Genomic DNA, 19,917 nt, shown 5'->3' on the forward strand with positions numbered 1-19,917 from the left:
AATCTGCAATAGGTAAGCAGCTTGGTTTGAAGAAATCAACTGTGGGAGCAATTATTAGGAAATGGAAGACATACAAGACCACTGATAATCTCCCTCGATCTGGGGCTCCACGCAAGATCTCACCCCGAGGGGTCCAAATGATCACAAGAACGGTGAGCAAAAATCCCAGAACCACACGGGGGACCTAGTGAATGACCTGCAGAGAGCTGGGACCAAAGTAACAAAGCCTACCATCAGTAACACACTACGCCCGCCAGGGACTCAAATCCTGCAGTTTCAGACGTGTCCCCTGCTTAAGCCAGTACATGTCCAGGCCCGTCTGAAGTTTGCTAGAGTGCATTTGGATGATCCAGAAGAGGATTGGGAGAATGTCATATGGTCAGATGAAACCAAAATATAACTTTTGGTAAAAACTCAACTCGTCGTGTTTGGAGGACAAAGAATGCTGAGTTGCATCCAAAGAACACCATACCCTACTGTGAAGCATGGGGGTGGGAACATCATGCTTTGGGGCTGTTTTTCTGCAAAGGGACCAGGACGACTGATCAGTGTAAAGGAAAGAATGAATGGGGCCATGTATCGTGAGATTTGGAGTGAAAACCTCCTTCCATCTGCAAGGGCATTGAAGATGAAACGTGGCTGGGTCTTTCAGCATGACAATGATCCCAAACACACCGCCGGGCAACGAAGGAGTGGCTTCGTAAGAAGCATTTCAAGGTCCTGGAGTGGCTCTAGCCAGTCTCCAGATTTCAACCCCATAGAAAATCTTGGGCGGGAGTTGAAAGTCCGAGTGTTGCCCAGCGACAGCCCCAAAACATCACTGCTCTAGAGGAGATCTGCATGGAGGAATGGGCCAAAATACCAGCAACAGTGTGTGAAAACCTTGTGAAGACTTACAGAAAACGTTTGACCTGTGTCATTGCCAACAAAGGGTATATAACAAAGTATTGAGAAACTTTTGTTATTGAACAAATACTTATTTTCCACCATAATTTGAAAATAAATTCATTAAAAATCCTACAATGTGATTTTCTGGGTTTTTTTTCCTCATTTTGTCTGTCATAGTTGACGTGTACCTATGATGAAAATTACAGGCCTCTCTCATCTTTTTAAGTGGGAGAACTTGCACAATTGTTGGCTGACTAAATACTTTTTTTCCCCACTGTATACACACAGACAGCATAACTCCCTATAGCGCACCCTAATTTACAGTATCGTCAATACTGACATTTTAGGAATAAGAAATTGTTTCAAAGGTCTAATTATCGACATCATTCACTCTGAGCATTGATTGTGAGAAGTACTTCAGGCATTCATTCTCCTCTCAACGTTTTGCATGGTCATCAGTGATTTGGCCTTTGATTCATATTTGAATAGTTGACATTATAAATATAAATGTGAAATGTTTCTTGACCATGGAAGACCTGGCTGTATGGATAAAGGATACATCTCAAAGACGACCACAAAGGACTACATTTTTACCATGTAGAGGACCATGTATCATCCTTGATGCTTTTTTTAGCATGTTTACTGCCATCACATTAGTGTGTGATTTTATGGAACCCAGGAATCCCTGGAAAACAGTGGCAGTTGTTACCGAGCGGACTATCCTGGCTAAGTAAATATATAAAATGACATTCATTGAAATGTGACTGATTTTAATGTATTAGACAGTTAAAACAATCTGTCAATCATGTCGCAGATGATGATGAGGAGTACCTGGGGGAGAGGGCCATAGATCGAGGTGTACCACCTGTGGTGTTTGGCAGGAGGAGACCTGGAGAAGGAACTGACCAACCAGGGGATCATCCAGTCCAAGCCTCCCGTCTGCACCTTGCCCAAGTACTGTACAACACACCCTTTCTACCTAGTGTACTGTTTCAGATATTGTAGTTATATTCAGCAGGCCTTTCTACTGGACTGTCTTAGAAAATGTAGTTATACACAGCAAGTCTTTCTACCGGACTGTCTAAGATAATGTAGTTATATACAGCACGTCTTTCTACTGGACTGTCTAAGATAATGTAGTTATATACAGCACGTCTTTCTACTGGACTGTCTCAGATAATGTAGTTATATACAGTATGTCTTTCTACTGGACTGTCTCAGCTAATGTAGTTATACACAGCATGCCTTTCTACTGTCTTAGATAATGTAGTTATATACAGTATGTCTTTCTACTGGACTGTCTCAGATAATGTAGTTTATATACAGCATGCCTTTCTACTGTCTTAGATAATGTAGTTATATTCATCATGCCTTTCCACTGTACTGTTTCAGATCAAGTTATTAACTGTTTGAATCGTAGAGCAAAGCCTAAAGCACACAGTTAGAATAATGTTTACATCTGAACTAGTTAACTATATTAAGTAGATCCATACTGTAGTTTATCATCCGAATGATTAAATGTTTAATTGAATCTCTGTGTTAGTTTCATGCTGGAGGATGGGGAGTCATTTGGCCAAGGCAGGGACAGGAGCTTCCTCCTGGATGACACCACCGTCACACTGTCTCTGTGCCAGCTGAAGAATGTGAGGACATCACTGTGACTAATAGATTTAACATTACCGTACAATAACCGGAGAAATACATTGCAATAGTGCGTTGGTCTCGACTTGGACTGTAATGACCAGTGTACTACCAACACCTCACAACAGTTTATTTAATCCACATGGTTGAATCTGAAATGAACCAGAAAATGTGTGCTGAGAATTAAAATCTGACTTACTTCTCTCTTTCAGAGACTGGAAGACGTGGCAGGAGAGGCATATTACCCTTTATTGGAAGATGAGTAAGAATCCCCTCATCTTTTACTTCTCAATTGTCACGTATGTCCTCAGCTCTCATATCCCTTCTCTATTTTTCATTTTATGGCTGTTTTTTTCACTGACTGATGGAGATGGGTAATGTTCCTTTCTTGCTTTTTTGTTTGCTTGTCTCTCTGTGTGTCTCTCGTGTCTCTCTCTCTCTGTGTCTCTCTCTGTGTCTCTCTCTCTCTGTGTCTCCAGACAGTCTAGTCTGTCCCAATCCAACAGCAGCAATGAGCTGTCTTGCACCGAGTCACGCTGCCACTCATCATCAGGAGAGGGACACAGAGTACCAACTCATCCGCATCATCCTCTTCGGACAGGCTCCTCAAGGTCAGAGCTCTAACACACACACACACACACACACACACCATTCTCTCACAACCCAGTACAAATTCAATCACTCTGCCTCAGCAGTTTTAAGACCCCCCAGTTCCCAATGATTCCAGGAATAGAAAGTCACATTGACCCTGTCCTGAGATCACACTCATTTACTCATCTTTGTGTTCCTGTCTGGTGATTTTATTAAAGTCTCCTATTGGTGTGTGTCCAGGCCTTGGTGTTTATCTTGATTGTATCAGGTGTTGAATGAAAGTGGAGCTACGTGTTATATCAACCAGATTAGTAAAATATAGTGTCTTCTCAATGACTTGTCTAGCTTATTAAAGTTTTTAATTACATTAAGAATATAATCTTATGATTAGATAATTCTCTGGTTGTGCTGTTTGTCCCACAGGCGTACCCATACAAGAAGAACCTGGTGTGGAAGGAGGCGAGGGTGGACATTCCTCCCCTCGTACGTGGACTGGCATGGGCTGCTCTCCTGGGAGTCGAGGTAGGACAAACTGATAACCATAGAGAGAAATACGTTGTTTTGTTTGTAGAGATAAATCAATCTGATAACCATAGAGATTATGGACTTGATTTACTGCTGATTTTCATTTAATACTGTGCCTTGCAATGATAATGGGAAGTTGGTTTGGTTGATTAGAATCCCTTTTTCTCTCTCCAGGGGGACATTCAAGCCAAATATGACAGCATTGATAAGGATACCCCCTATACCTACTGACAGACAGGTACCTCTTCTTCTCATTGTGGACTGGTTATCAGGCAAATTAATTATTTTTGGCAATTTTATAATTTCATATTGAACAGATATATATCCATCACATGCTTTGGTTCAAACACTTATACTGTGTGTGTGCTTTCCCCCCAGATTGAGGTGGACATCCCTCGCTGTCACCAGTATGACGAGCTGCTGTCCTCGCCACAGGGCCACAGGAAGTTCAGGCGTGTGCTCAAAGCCTGGGTGGTCTCTCACCCTGACCTGGTCTACTGGCAGGGTCAGTCTTTCACTCTGTCAATCTGCTGTCACTGTCTGACGCTGTGACTCACATCCATGCTGTGTTGTGGTCAATAGACCACTAGGTGGCAGTCAAGTCATACATTTTCAATCCAGCCTATCCAATTCAATTCTAGTGTTGATGTGGTTTACAATTGTACCCTGTGTTTTGTTCAGGTTTGGATTCGCTTTGTGCACCATTCCTCTGGCTGGATTTCAACAATGAAGGTAAGGGTATTCCAATCCTTCTTAAAAGAGGGAATTGTTGTTGATTTGCAGAAGTACAATGTGTATCGCTGATACTCCCTTCTCTCTTCTCCTCATCTTCCGCGTTCTTTTTGTCAGCCCTGGCGTACGCCTGCATGTCGGCCTTCATCCCCAAATACCTGTATAACTTCTTCCTGAAGGACAACTCTCACGTTATCCAAGGTGAGTTTCTCCATGTACAGTGACACTTGTATAACAAACATCCTCCATCATCCCAGTAAATCAATCTTTAATCTACATAAACATTTCAGTGTTCAAAATGTGCCACTAGTAGGTGTATTTATAGAGCTGCACTAATGAGTTGTCTAATAACACCCTTTTAGTGTGATATTCACAATATACTACAGCCTCTCTGCCTTATTACTTAAAGGAAAACTCCACCCAAACTATCTTTTGGTATTCGTTTCATTAGTCCATTGTTTATAAAGTCCCAAAATGTTTTGCATGCCAACAATGAAGTTTTGAAGATCTATGACTTTCAAAATACAGAAATACAGCCGGTATGATGCATTTTGCCACATTTTTGAACTATATCAACAAGGGACTAATGAAACAAATACTGTACCAAAAGAGTTTTGGGCTGGAGTTTTCTTTAAAGTGTACTGGAGCTGAGACGTCAGTGTAAGTTAAGTTAAGCCACTGACAAATTTTTTTTGTGCATTTTAATAAGTACTGTGTGTCATTGTAAGTTAAGCCTCCAACAAAAGTAAGCTTTCATAGCTTTTTTAATAAGCACAGTGTTCAGAAACATTAATATCCAACAGGAACATCAACAGGCTGCCTTTCTCCGAGTTGATTCGATTTTGGCTTCATATTGTTCCTGAGCTGTGCAAACTAATTTGAATGTGTCTTAATGGAGGCTGCAGCTGAGACCAACGATATTTAGAGATATTATGAACAGAAACCAGAAAGGAATCCCTGTAGCGATCAACAAAATATCAGACACTGTTTCTGCTCGGCTGGTGAACTGGGACAACAAACACATTTTACATTTTAGTCTTTTAGCAGTCACACCACTTTAACTCAATTATCCTGCCACAGTCTCATCTAATCTCACCAGTGTTGGTCTGTCTTGGTTTTTAGTATACTTTTGTTTGGAATAAAAACAATTGAACTCAGTTACGTTTTTGTGTAGAGACAATAAACGACCAAAACGTGTCTTTTTATATCAATTTAGACAATGCCCAATCTAATCTGATGTCACAATAGCTTCTGGGTCTTGTTCAATAGGGCACAACGTAGATAATTGTTTTGTAACAGACACCAATAAATAGTATTCCTCAGATAGGACCACTATAGCTTTTTCACTATATTTTAACTCTCCCTCTGTGCTGCACCTGTTTCAGAGTACCTCACCGTCTTCTCCCAGATGATCGCCTTCCACGACCCGGAGCTCAGCAACCACCTCAATGAGATCGGATTCATACCTGACGTAAGCACTCAAATGGCCCGTGCAGCTCAGTTGGTAGAGCATGGTGCTTGCAACGCCAGGGTTGTGGGTTCGATTCCCACGGGGGGCCAGTATGAAAATGTATGCACTCACTAACTGTAAGTCGCTTTGGATAAGAGCGTCTGCTAAATTACTAAAAAATGTAAATGGAGTCTGGGCTGTGTCGTTTCTTAACGTAAAAACTGTCATAAAACTGACATGAGGGGGCTGAGGGTCCGATAACTGATAAGGGAACAGTTGCAGAAGATAATAATAAAATAATATGCCATTTAGCAGACGCTTTATCCAAAGCGACTTACAGTCATGCGTGCATAAATGTTTTGTGTACGGTGGTCCCGGGATCGAACCCACTACCTTGGCGTAACAAGCGCCGTGCTCTACCAGCTGAGCTACAAAAAGTGTTTATTTCCCTGTGTAGGTGGTCCTAACCTAAAACTGATAGCAGAACAGTGTCTGAGGGGAAGTACTTAACTGGAGGGGCCCTAAATCTGACAGCAGAACAGTCTGAGGAGAAGTACTTAATTGGAGGGGGTCCTAAATCTGACAGCAGAACAGTGGCAAAGGGTACTTGTTAGAAAACGTTTATTTCCTTCTTTGAGTTTACTGATCATGAAAGGTGAGGGACAACGGGGAGGATGGAATCGGGCTCAGTCCCCAGACTCCCTGGTCAGGGATAAAGAATCACCACTATCACACCCCTCTAATAGAGTCCTGGTTGTCATTGAGAGTTTTTTGTTCAGTTGGCCCATCTCAGTTTGGGCCAGGGCCAAGTTCTCTCCACACAGTACACTCGTGATAAATTATACAGGGTCTAATGACAGCCTGGCCTTGCTCTAAGGTCTAATGACAGCCTGGCCTTGCTCTAGGGTCTAATGACAGCCTGGCCTTGCTCTAAGGTCCTCGAACACCCGGCCCTCCATCCCCCGTTCCAGAACACTTTCCCTATTGCGCCACGGGCTCTCTCTCTCTGTCTCTGTCTGTCTCTGTCTCTGTCTCTGTCTCTGTCTCTCTCTCTCTCTCTGTCTCTGTCTCTGTCTCTGTCTCTGTCTCTCTCTCTGTCTCTGTCTGTCTCTCTCTGTCTGTCTCTCTCTGTCTGTCTCTCTCTGTCTGTCTCTCTGTCTGTCTCTCTCTGTCTCTCTCTCTCTCTCTCTCTCTCTCTCTCTCTCTCTCTCGCTCTCTCTCGCCTCTCTCGCTCTCTATTTATTAAATATATACAGTGGGGAGAACAAGTATTTGATACACTGCTGATTTTGCAGGTTTTCCTACTTACAAAACATGTAGAGGTCTGTAATTGTTATCATAAAAAAATCCAGAAAATCACATTGTATGATTTTTAAGTAATTAATTTGCATTTTATTGCATGACATAAGTATTTGATACATCAAAAGCAGAACTTAATATTTGGTACAGAAACAGTCAGTATTAAGCTGCATTAAGTACTGCAATGCATCTCCTCCTCATGGACTGCACCAGATTTGCCAGTTCTTGCTGTGAGATGTTACCCACTCTTCCACCAAGGCACCTGCAAGTTACCGGACATTTCTGGGGGAATTGCCCTAGCCCTCACCCTCCGATCCAACAGGTCCCAGACGTGCTCAATGGGATTGAGATCCGGGCTCTTCGCTGGCCATGGCAGAACACTGACATTCCTGTCTTGCAGGAAATCACGCACAGAACGAGCAGTATGGCTGGTGGCATTGTCATGCTGGTGGGTCATGTCAGGATGAGCCTGCAGGAAGGGTACCACATGAGGGAGGAGGATGTCTTCCCTTTAACGCACAGCGTTAGAGATTGCCTGCAATGACAACAAGCTCAGTCCGATGATGCTGTGACACATCGCCCCAGACCATGATGGACCCTCCACCTCCAAATCGATCCCGCTACAGAGTACAGGCCTCGTGTAACACTCATTCCTTCGACGATACACGGATCGACCATCACCCCTGGTGAGACAAAACCGTGACTCGTCAGTGAAGAGCTCACTTTTTCCCAGTCCTGGTCCAGTGACGGTGGGTTTGTGCCCATAGGCAACGTTGTTGCCGGTGATGTCTGGTGAGGACCTGCCTTACAACAGGCCTACAAGCCCTCAGTCCAGCCTCTCTCAGCCCCTAGTTGCAGATAGTCTGAGCACTGATGGAGGGATTGTGCATTCCTGGTGTTAACTCGTGCAGTTGTTGTTGCCATCCTGTACCTGTCCCGCAGGGTGTGATGTTCGGATGTACCGATCCTGTGCAGGTGTTGTTACACGTGGTCTGCCACTGCGAGGACAATCAGCTGTCCGTCCTGTCTCCCTGTAGCGCTGCTCTTAGGCGTCTCACAGTACGGACACTTGCAATTTATTGCCCTGGCCACATCTGCAGTCCTCATGCCTCCTTGCAGCATGCCCAAGGCACGTTCACGCAGATGAGCAGGGACCCTGGGCATTTTTTGTTTGGTGTTTTTCAGAGTAGGTAGAAAGGCCTCTTTAGTGTCCTAAGTCTCCATAACTGTGACCTTAATTGCCTACCATCTGTAAGCTGTTAGTGTCTTAACGACTGCCACAGGTGCATGTTCATTAATTGCTTATGGTTAATTGAACAAGCATGGGAAACAGTGTTTAAACCATTACAATGAAGATCTGTGAAGTTATTTTGATTTTTACAAATTATCTTTGAAAGACAGGGTCCTGAAAAGGGACGTTTCTTTTTGCTGAGTTTATATATACACTACCAGAAGATAGCCCTATTTGGTAAAAGACCAAGTCCATATTATTGCATGAACAGCTTAAATAAGCAAAGAGAAACGACAGTCCATCATTACTTTAGGACATGAAGGTCAGTCAACACGGAACATTTCAAGAACTTTGAAAGTTTTTTCAAGTGCAGTCGCAAAAACCATCAAGCGCTATGATGGACCGCCACAGGAATGGAAGACCCAGAGTTACCTCTGCTGCAGAGGATAAGTTAATTAGAGTTACCAGCCTCAGAAATTGCAGTCCCAAATAAATGCTTACAGAGTTCAAGTTACAGACACATCTCAACAGCAGCTGTTCAGAGGGACTGTGTGAATCAGGCCTTCATGGTCGAATTGCTGCAAAGAAACCACTACTAAAGGACACCAATAAGAAGAAGAGACCTGCTTGGGCCAAGAAACACGAGCAGTGGACATTAGACCGGTGGAAATGTGGCCTTTGGTCTGCAGTCCAAATTTGAGATTTTGGTTCAAACCGCCGTGTCTTTGTAAGACGCGGTGTGGGTGAATGGATGATCTCTGCATGTGTAGTTCTCACCGTAAAGCATGGAGGAGGAGATGTTATGGTGTGGGGTGCTTTGCTGGTGACACTGTCTGTGATTTATTTAGAATTCAAGGCACACTTAACCAGCATGGCTACCACAGCATTCTGCAGCGAGTACGCCATCCCATCTGGTTTGAGCATAGGACTATCATTTGATTTTCGACAGGACAATGACCCAAACACACCTCCAGGCTGTGTAGGGCTATTTTACCAAGAAAGGAGAGTGATGGAGTGCTGCATCCGATGACCTGGTCTCCACAATCCCCTGACCTCAACCCAATTGAGATGGTTTGGGGATGAGTCGGACCGCAAAGTGAAGGAAAAGCAGCCAACAAGTGCTCAGCATATGTAGGAACTCCTTCAAGACTGTTAGAAAAGCATTCCCAGGTGAAGCTGGTTGAGGAGAATGCCAAGAGTGTGCAAAGATGTCATGAAGGCAAAGAAGAATCTCAAATATAAAATATATTTGATTTGATTTGTTTAACGCTTTTTTGGTTACTACATGATTCCATATATGTTATTTCATCATTTTGATGTTCTTCACTGTTATTCTACAATGTAGAAAATAGTAAAAATAAAGAAAAACCCTTGAATGAGTAGGTGTTCTAAAACTTTTGACCTGTAGTGTATAGTGTCAAGACAAAGTATGTGAAACCTTTGGAATAGCCTGGATTTCTGCATAAATCGGTCATAAAATTTGATCTGATCTTCATCTAAGTCAGCAACAATAGACAAACACAGTCTGCTTAAGCTAATAACACACAAACAATTATATGTTGTCATGTCTTTATTGAACACACCGTGTAAACATTCACTGTGCAGGGTGGGTAAAGTATGTGAACTCTTGGATTTAATAACTGGTTGACCCTCCTTTGCAGCAATAACCTCAACCAAACGTTTTTCCTGTAGTTGCGTTTCAGACCTGCACAATGGTAAGGAGGAATTTTTCGGCCATTCTCTCTTACAAAAACTGTTTCAGTTCAGCAATATTCTTGGGATGTCTGGTGTGAACCGCTCTCTTGAGGTCATGCCACAGCATCTCAATCGGGTTGAGGTCAGGACTCTGACTGGGCCACTCCAGAAAGTGTATTTTTCTTCTGTTGAAGCCATTCTGTTGTTGATTTACTTCTGTGTTTTGAGTCGTTGTCCTGTTGCATCACCCAACTTCTGTTGAGCTTCAATTGGCGGACAGATAGCCTCACATTCCCTGCAAATGTCTTGATAAACTTGGGAATTCATTTTTCCGCCGTTGATAGCAAGCTGTCCAGGCCCTGAGGGCAGCAAAGCAGCCCCAAACCATGATGCTCCCTCCACCATACTTTACAGTTTGGGGATGAGGTTTTGATGTTGGTGTGCTTTTTTTTTTTCTCCACACATAGTGTTGTGTGTTCCCTTCCAAACAACTCCACTTTAGTTTCATCTGTCCACAGAATATTTCTGCCAGTAGTGCTGTGGAACTTCCAGGTGCTCTTTTCGAACTTCAGACATGCAGCAATGTTTTTTTTGGACAGCAGTGGCTTCTTCCGTGGTGTCCTCCCATGAACACCATTCTTGTTTAGTGTTTTACATATCGTAGACTCATCAACAGAGATATTAGCATGTTCCAGAGATTTCTGTAAGTCTTTAGCTCGACACTCTAGGATTCATCTTAACCTTATTGAGCATTCTGCGCGTGCTCTTGCAGTCATCTTTGAGGATGGCCACTCCTAGGGAGAGTAGCAACAGTGCTGAACTTTCTCCATTTATAGACAATTTGTCTTACCGTGGACTGATGAACATCAAGGCTTTTAGAGATCCTTTGTAACCTTTTCCAGCTTTATGCAAGTCAACCATTCTTAATCTTAGGATCTTCTGAGATCTCTTTTGTTTGAGGCATGGTTCACATCAGGCAATGCTTCTTGTGAATAGCAAACTCCACATTTTCTGAGTGTTTTTATAGGGCAGGGCCGCTCTAACCAACATCACCAATCTCGTCTCATTGATTGGACTCCCAGGTTAGCTGACTCCTGACTCCAATTACCTTTTGGAAGTCATTAGCCTAGGGGTTCACATACTTTTTCCAACCTACACTGTGAATGTTTAAATGATGCATTCAATATAGACAAGAAAAATACAATAATTTGTGTGTTTTAGTTTAAGCACACTGTGTTTGTCTATTGTTGTGACTTAGATGAAATTGTATGACCAATTTGTGCAGAAATCCAGGTAATTCCAAAGGGTTCATACTTTTTCTGCCACTGTGTGTGTGTATATAATATATATATATATATATATATATATATATATATATATATATATATATATATATATATATATATATATATCTATATATACATGCTAAAAATTAATAAAGGAGCACTAAATAACACATCCTAGATCTGAATGAATGAAATATTCTTATTAAATACTTTTTTCTTTACATAGTTGAATGTGCTGACAACAAAATCACACAAAAATTATCAATGGAAATCAAATGTATCAACCCATGGAGGTCTGGATTTGGAGTCACCCTCAAAATTAAAGTGGAAAACCACATTACAGGCTGATCCAACTTTGATGTAATGTCCTTAAAACAAGTCAAAATGAGGCTCAGTAGTGTGTGTGGCCTCCACGTGCCTGTGACCTCCCTACAACGCCCTGGGCATGCTCCTGATGAGGTGGCGGATGGTCTCCTGAGGGATCTCCTCCCAGACCTGGACTAAAGCATCCGCCAACTCCTGGACAGTCTGTGGTGCAACGTGGCGTTGGTGGATGGAGCGAGACATGATGTCCCAGATGTGCTCAATTGGATTCAGGTCTGGGGAACGGGCGGGCCAGTCCATAGCATCAATGCCTTCCTCTTGAAGGAACTGCTGACACACTCCAGCCACATGAGGTCTAGCATGGTCTTGCATTAGGAGGAACCCAGGGCCAACCGCACCAGCATATGGTCTCACAAGGGGTCTGAGGATCTCATCTCGGTACCTAATGGCAGTCAGGCTACCTCTGGCGAGCACATGGAGGGCTGTACGACCCCCCCCCAAAGAAATGCCACCCCACACCATGACTGACCCACCGCCAAACCGGTCATGCTGGAGGATGTTGCAGGCAGCAGAACGTTCTCCACGGCGTCTCCAGACTCTGTCACGTCTGTCACATGTGCTCATTGTGAACCTGCTTTCATCTGTGAAGAGCACAGGGCGCCAGTGGCGAATTTGCCAATCTTGGTGTTCTCTGGCAAATGCCAAACGTCCTGCACGGTGTTGGGCTGTAAGCACAACCCCCACCTGTGGACGTCGGGCCCTCATACCACCCTCATGGAGTCTGTTTCTGACCGGTTTGAGCAGACACATGCACATTTGTGGCCTGCTGGAGGTCATTTTGCAGGGCTCTGGCAGTGCTCCTCCTGCTCCTCCTTGCACAAAGGTGGAGGTAGCAGTCCTGCTGCTGGGTTGTTACCCTCCCACGGCCTCCTCCACGTCTCCTGATGTACTGGCCTGTCTCGTGGTAGCGCCTCCATGCTCTGGACACTACGCTGACAGACACAGCAAACCTTCTTGCCACAGCTCGCATTGATGTGCCATCCTGGATGAGCTGCACTACCTGAGCCACTTGTAGTGGGTTGTAGACTCCGTCTCATGCTACCACTAGAGTGAAAGCACCGCCAGCATTCAAAAGTGACCAAAACATCAGCCAGGAAGCATAGGAACTGAGAAGTGGTCTGTGGTCAACACCTGCAAAACCAGTCCTTTATTGGGGGGTGTCTTGCTAATTGCCTATAATTTCCACCTGTTGTCTATTCCATTTGCACAACAGCATGTGAAATTTATTGTCAATCAGTGTTGCTTCCTAAGTGGACAGTTTGATTTCACAGAAGTGTGATTGACTTGGAGTTACATTGTGTTGTATAAGTGTTCCCTTTATTTTTTTGAGCAGTGTATATACCATAGCAAGGTTAAAGGCGCTACAGGCGCTACCCAAGTCGTTATCGGGCTGATGAATGTGCGTCACCTCGGTGGACCAGCCCTGGGGACCTCTTCCAGAGAAAGGCTGAATCTATCAAATAGGAGCCAGGGATTTTATGGTGCCCGGTTTTTAAAGATGGATGGTGGAAGTGTTTGATAACGTGTGTTACTCCGCTACTGAATGAAACACTGACATTGTTCAAAGTTCGGATTTAACCTTTATTTAACCAGGTGGGTCAGTTTTAGCACCATTTTCATTTACAATGACAACCTGAAACCATGAAACCACAGACCATATATCAGTGAAACCATGGTGATTAGATGTGGCTGTCCCTGTCTGAAAACACTTACTGTGGGAAGAAAATAATCACAATTAGATGTTCCACAGGTTTTCCTGTGTGGGTTTGACATGTCACTTTAGGAAAATAAAGAAAGTCACACACTAAAACCATCTAAGAATCAAAATTTCTGCCCACGTCTACATAGTGATTTGAACAAAGGCATTCCGCTACAAAGCATTACCTTGAACAGATTTCTTATTATGGTCTTCCTTTATTGTCAAGCAATGATGCTGTTGTACATTAGTTTCCAAGCCGCCTCTTCACAGAGGTTAACCGAAAGTGCGTGGCGTTCTAATGATGTCATCTGGACACTTGTGAACCTCTGTTTTATTTGTATTTAACTTCCCTTTCAAAGGCAAAGGGATTGAAACATTATTTTCCCAGTCTGGTCGGGGATAATAATATTTGAACTCAGTGTGTTGATACAGCTTTTAATGTTTGATGTCTTATCCAAACCATAAATAATTCACATATGATGTTCGGAGAATGTGGAGAGATGGAGGGATTTTGTGAGTGTTGTTCTACCAAAGTAGTAAATCTGTACGTAGGCTATAAAAAAGCCCAAATGTTAGGCTACCCAGTAACCACAACACGAACCCTCTGTTTGATTTCCCCTGTATACGTGTCAAAGCAGAGTTAGTACAGTGTGCTGTGGTGGTTATAGAACAACAGACAATGTCATATAATACTACTTTGTCTACAATACGGTCTAGTACAGTCCAGTGTATTGTGGCAGTCTCCTCCTGTAATGCTTTAAACCATAGGACCACTACTACCATGCAGCACGTAGGCTAGACTCCCTGGTCCGGTTGTTCAATTTAGGCTTTTTCAATTTGGCCTTCCTTCCCTCCCTTCCTCCCCTGGATGGCATTCACACCTTTCTACTACAACTAATCCCATCAGGCTTAGCCAGGGCTTTGTGAGGAGACTGCTCAAATTGAGGCCGAGGCTCTGAGTAATTAACCAGCTGAAATACATTTAATTCCAATACCCCCCAGAACAGGTGGTTGTTAGTTGCATTTTCTATATCACACCCATGCACTTCTGCCTATGAGAGGGAGAGGGAGAGGGAGAGAGAAGAAGGATTGAGATAATGAGATGTCATTGTTAGCTGTCTCTCCATTTCCAGTACTCAGCAGTTTGTCCTATGTGCCACCACTCACTCACTTACACAAACACACACACACCCAGAGGCAATGCAAACTTAGCAGAAATCAGATCAGACAAACCTTGTATGACCGAGTGTGGCTGACTTACGAAATGTCTCGGCTGAAAAAGTTAAATCGATCTAACAGTTTAGTGTATTTTGTATGACATTGATTTGATGTGTTTTGGGTTGGAATGTGCACTAACAAACGTGTATAGCTAGGACTGTTCCATAAAGAATACTACTGTAATGCATAGAACAGAGTAGAAATGCATGAATTTATTTCTTTCATTGACTATATCCGCTCTCTTTCCCTTGCAGCTCTATGCCATTCCGTGGTTCCTCACCATGTTCACACGTAAGTTGACTTTCTTTTTATTGACCTTCTTTTTATTATTATGAATGTGGGAGTGTCCATATTCTATAGACCTTGACAGGGTGTTGGGTCACAGCGTTTGGAACTCAGAACAGAGCAGTTTGGAAAGGTCAAAGCCTCAAGTACGGTAAGGATTAGCAGCTTTTGACCCAGTAGTGTGACCTTTATACCAACCCAATTAGATTCTGGTTCTATAGTCTACTGGGTTTATATTATACCACAGAGACTGCTGCTATAAAGGCTATTCTAGTCTACTCTATTCTAATCTACTCTATTCGAATCTACTCTATTCTAGTCTACTCTATTCTAGTCTACTCTATTCTAGTCTACTCTATTCTAGTCTACTCTATTCTAGTCTACTCTATTCTCCTCTATTCTAATCTACTCTATTCTAATCTACTCTATTCTAATCTAATCTACTCTAATCTCCTCTATTCCTAATCTCCTCTATTCTCCTCTATTCTAATCTACTGCTGGTCTATTACTTCTGTAGTAATATCTTCCTTATAACCTTTATACGGCTACATAAAGAGTGGACATCATTCTGGTCTACTGGCTGAATACCATTTGGAATTCAGCCAACAAGACAATCACATTACAGATATGGCTAGTCGTTAACTGAAGTAGCCTATGAAAGCATAATTTGCCTACTTAGGCTGTACAGTTCTGTGTCATGCGGTAGGTGAACAGCAGGTGGCAGCATTAACACTTTATCCTATAGTCGCCAAAGAATAGCGGACTCTGAAACAGAGTAGTGTTAGGACATCTGTAGTAATATTACAATATCTAGTTTATATTACTTTAATCTCAGTTGGAGTTTGATAAGATGACACACAAAATTCAGTGTTTTTCCTATTTAATTTTTGGGACATAAAATACACTATATCAGTCAATGGTCAGTTAGCAGACATACAGGAATGGCCAGTTTATTATGTACACCCATCTAGTACCGGGTTGGATCCCCCTTTGCCTCCAGAACAGGCTGAATTCTTTGGGGTATTCTACAAGGTGTTAGAAACGTTCCACAGGTATGTTGTTCCATGCTGACGCGATGCCATCACGCAGTTGCTGCAGATTGGACGGCGGTACATTTCATGCTGCGAACAGCCCGTTCCATCTCGTCCCAAAAGATGCTCTGTTGGGTTGAGGTTTGAGGACTGCGAGGCCACTCAAGTAAACTGAACTCACTGTCATGTTCCAGGCGATATCTTCCACTCCTCAATTGTCCAGTGTTGGTGATCGCGTGCTCACTGGAGCTGCTTCTTCTTGATTTTAGCTGATAGGAGTGGAACCCGGTGTGGTCGTCTGCTGCAATAGCCCATCCGTGACAAGGACCGACGAGTTGTGCGTTCCAAGACACCACTGTTGTACTGCGCCGTTATTTGTCTGTTTGTGGCCCGCCTGTTAGCTTGCACATTCTTTCCATTCTCATTCTACCTCTCTCATCAACTAGCTGTTTTCACCTACAGGACTGCCACTGACTGGATGTTTTTTGTTTGTCGCACCATTCTCGGTAAACCCTAGACACTGTCATGCGTAGCAACAGAGGGCGCCGTTTCTGAGATACTAGATCCGGCGCACCTGGCACCGTCAATCATACCACGCTCAAAGTCACTTAGGTCACTCCATTTTGCCCATTCAACATTCAATCGAACAGTAACTGAAAGCCTCGATGCCTGTCTGCCTGCCTTTATATAGCAGACCATGGCCACATTACTCACTGTCTGTAGGAGCCGATCCATTTTGGTGACACGGGGTGGTGTACCTAATAAACTGGCCGGTGAGTGACTGTTTTACATTTAGTGTTGAAAATTCATCAGTAAATGTCTGGGGCTTTGCATTGATTTTTATTTTATTTGCAGTTCCATAAAATGCCTCTCTACCATCTAAAGCACAGTGTGTGTAGTGTCTCTAAAATACAAAGACACATGAGAATCCTCAAGCATGCCCACCCACATAGACACACGGCTCCCAGGGGCTCTGAGTGTGAGGCCTGCTCCCATCCTTCCCAAACCAGCGTCAGTCCCTCGCCCCTCTCCTCCATCCTACTTCTTGACTGCTAATGCACCCAGCCTAGGAGAGTGTTTGAGGGCCATCTCCCTGCCTCCACACACAACCACACACACACACACAACACACACACACACACACACACACACACACTCTCTGCCCGTCACTCACACCCACCGGCTGCTCAGTCGACTGTTAATGTGCTGAAGAATCTCAGGATTCTCCCAAGGCTTAGCTCCCACTCCTCTGTACCAGTCCTACCACTCCTCTCCTACCACTCCTCTCCTACCAGTCCTACCACTCCTCTCCCACCAATACTACCACACCTCTCCCGCCAGTCCTACCACACCGCTCCTCTCCTACTCCTCATCCTACCACTCCTCTCCCACCAATCGATCATATACAGTCCAACCACTCCTCTCCTACCAGTCCTACCACTCCTCTCCACCAATCCTACACACCTCTCCCACCAGTCCTACACCCACTCCTCTCCCTCTCCACCAATCCTACCACTCCTCTCCTACCAGTCCTACCACTCCTCTCCCACCAATCCTACCACACCTCTCCCACCAGTCCTACCACACCACTCGTCTCCTACTCCTCTCCCACCAATCCTACCACTCCTCTCCCACCAATCCTACCACTCCTCTACCACCAGTCCTACCACTCCTCTCCCACCAGTCCTACCACTCCTCTCCCACCAGTCCTACACTCCTCTCCCACCAATCCTACCACTCCTCTCCCACCAATCCTACCACACCTCTCCACCAGTCCTACCACACCACTCCTCTCCTACTCCTCTCCACCAGTCCTACCACTCCTCTCCCACCAGTCCTACCACACCACTCCTCTCCCTACTCCTCTCCACCAGTCCTACCACTCCTCTCCCACCAGTCCTACCACTCCTCTCCACCAGTCCTACCACTCCTCTCCCACCAGTCCTACCACCCCTCTCCACCCCTCCTCCCCCTCCCCTCCACCAGTCCTACCACTCCTCTCCACCAGTCCTACCACTCCTCTCCCACCAGTCCTACCACACCACCTCTCCTACTCCTCTCCACCAGTCCTACCACTCCTCTCCACCAGTCCTACCACTCTCTCCACTCCTCTCCACCAGTCCTACCACTCCTCTCCTACTCCTCTCCACCAGTCCTACCACTCCTCTCCTCTCCAACAGTCCTACCACTCCTCTCCCACAAGTCCACCACTCCTCTCCCACCAGTCCTAACACCACTCCTCTCCTACTCCTCTCACCAGTCCTACCACTCCTCTCCACAGTCCTACCACTCTACCTCTCCACCAGTCCCTACCACTCCTCTCACTCCTTTCCACTAGTCCTACCACTCCCCTCCTACTCTTCCACCAGTCCTATCACTCCACTCCTACTCCTCTCCACCAGTCCTACCACTCCTCTCCCACAAGTCCTACCACTCCTCTCCCACCAGTCCTACCACCACTCCTCTCCTACTCCTCTCCACCAGTCCTACCATCCTCTCCCACCAGTCCTACCACTCCCCTCCTACTCCTCTCCACCAGTCCTACCACCCTCTCTCCTACTCCTCTCCACCAGTCCTACCACTCCCTCTCTACATCCTACACTCCCTCCCACTCCTCTCCCACCAGTCCTACCACTCCCCTCCTACTCCTCTCCCACCAGTCCTACCACTCCTCTCCTACTCCTCTCCACCAGTCCTACCACTTCTCTCCACCAGTCCTACCACTCCCCTCCCACTCCTCTCCACCAGTCCTACCACTCCTCTCCTACTCCTCCACCAGTCCTACCACTCACACATACAGCCTGCCTAGTATCCACTTCTAGGAACTGGTTATGACATTAAAAGGTGGATGTTGTTTTGATCCAATGTACTGTCATGCCGTCAGAGCCTCTAAGGAACAGGTAGAGGACATTAGATTAGCAAACGTTTAATGGAATAAAAATATAGCGTGGGATGGTACAGGAAGCGGTTGTATTTGGCGTAACAGAACCAAGACCTGTACAGTAGGTTTCCCATTCCACACAGGTCAATGGCAAGCAGCTGTGTGATGTCCTGCAGTATTAGTGTGTCCATCACTCCCTCCTCATATGGGCTATTGGACAGCCAGACACTCAGTACCCCTTCAGCCCATGCTGTATCGCATGCTGTCGATACAGCCTTATGCAATGTAAAGTGCTTAGAGTTTGAGAGAACCTGAAAAAAGCTCTTATAGCTGCAATGTTTTTACTTGCTTTTACTGCTACTAAGTTTGTACTTTATTATGTCGTGATATATGTTTGTCTTGTTAAATGGACCTTGGAATGCACTTTTTTAGTCTCTGTTTAAGAGCATCTGCCAAATGACTGGAATGTAAATCATTACTTCTCTTGTCTCCCTGGGTCCCTCTTAACGATCCCCATATCGCTCTCTCCTCCTCCTCCCGTCTCTTTCTCATCCCTCCTTCTCACCCCCCTCTCTCCTCTCCCCTCCTCTCCTCTCCTCTCCCTCCTCTCCTCTCCTCTCCTCCCTCCCCTCTCCTCTCCCCTCCCTCCTCTCCCTCCCTCTCCTCTCCTCTCTCCTCCTCCTCCCTCGCTCTCCCTCTCCCTTCTGTTTCTGCTTCTGCTTGCCTTTAATGCGGCTAGGGTCTGTGTACTGTAAAAGCACCTTGCAGACAACTGGTGATGTAGAAAAGGCTTTATAAATAAATTGGCATGATTGATGGATCTCCCCGCTCTTCCTCTACAGACGTCTTCCCCCTGCACAAGATATTCCACCTGTGGACACCCTGCTCCTGGGGGAACAGCTCCTTCCCCTTCTGCATCGGGCGTTTGCCATCCTGCAGCAGCTCCGAGACCGCCTGCTGGCCAACGGCTTCGAGTGCATCCTGCTGTTCTCCACTTGCCAGGTAGAGAGAGGGGAGGGAGGGTGAGAGAGGGAGACTGAGAGGAGAGAGGGACAGGGCAAATCAGTCCACTCTTTTTAGT

At 44.9% G+C, this 19,917-nt stretch overlaps 1 pseudogene; it reads left to right on the forward strand.

Annotated features, from left to right (window-relative positions):
* LOC123492691 overlaps positions 1-19,917 on the forward strand; it is a 40,127-nt pseudogene that overhangs the window by 8,641 nt on the left and 11,569 nt on the right.

Source organism: Coregonus clupeaformis, chromosome 15 (assembly GCF_020615455.1).
Source record: "Coregonus clupeaformis isolate EN_2021a chromosome 15, ASM2061545v1, whole genome shotgun sequence".
Lineage (NCBI taxonomy): Eukaryota > Metazoa > Chordata > Actinopteri > Salmoniformes > Salmonidae > Coregonus > Coregonus clupeaformis.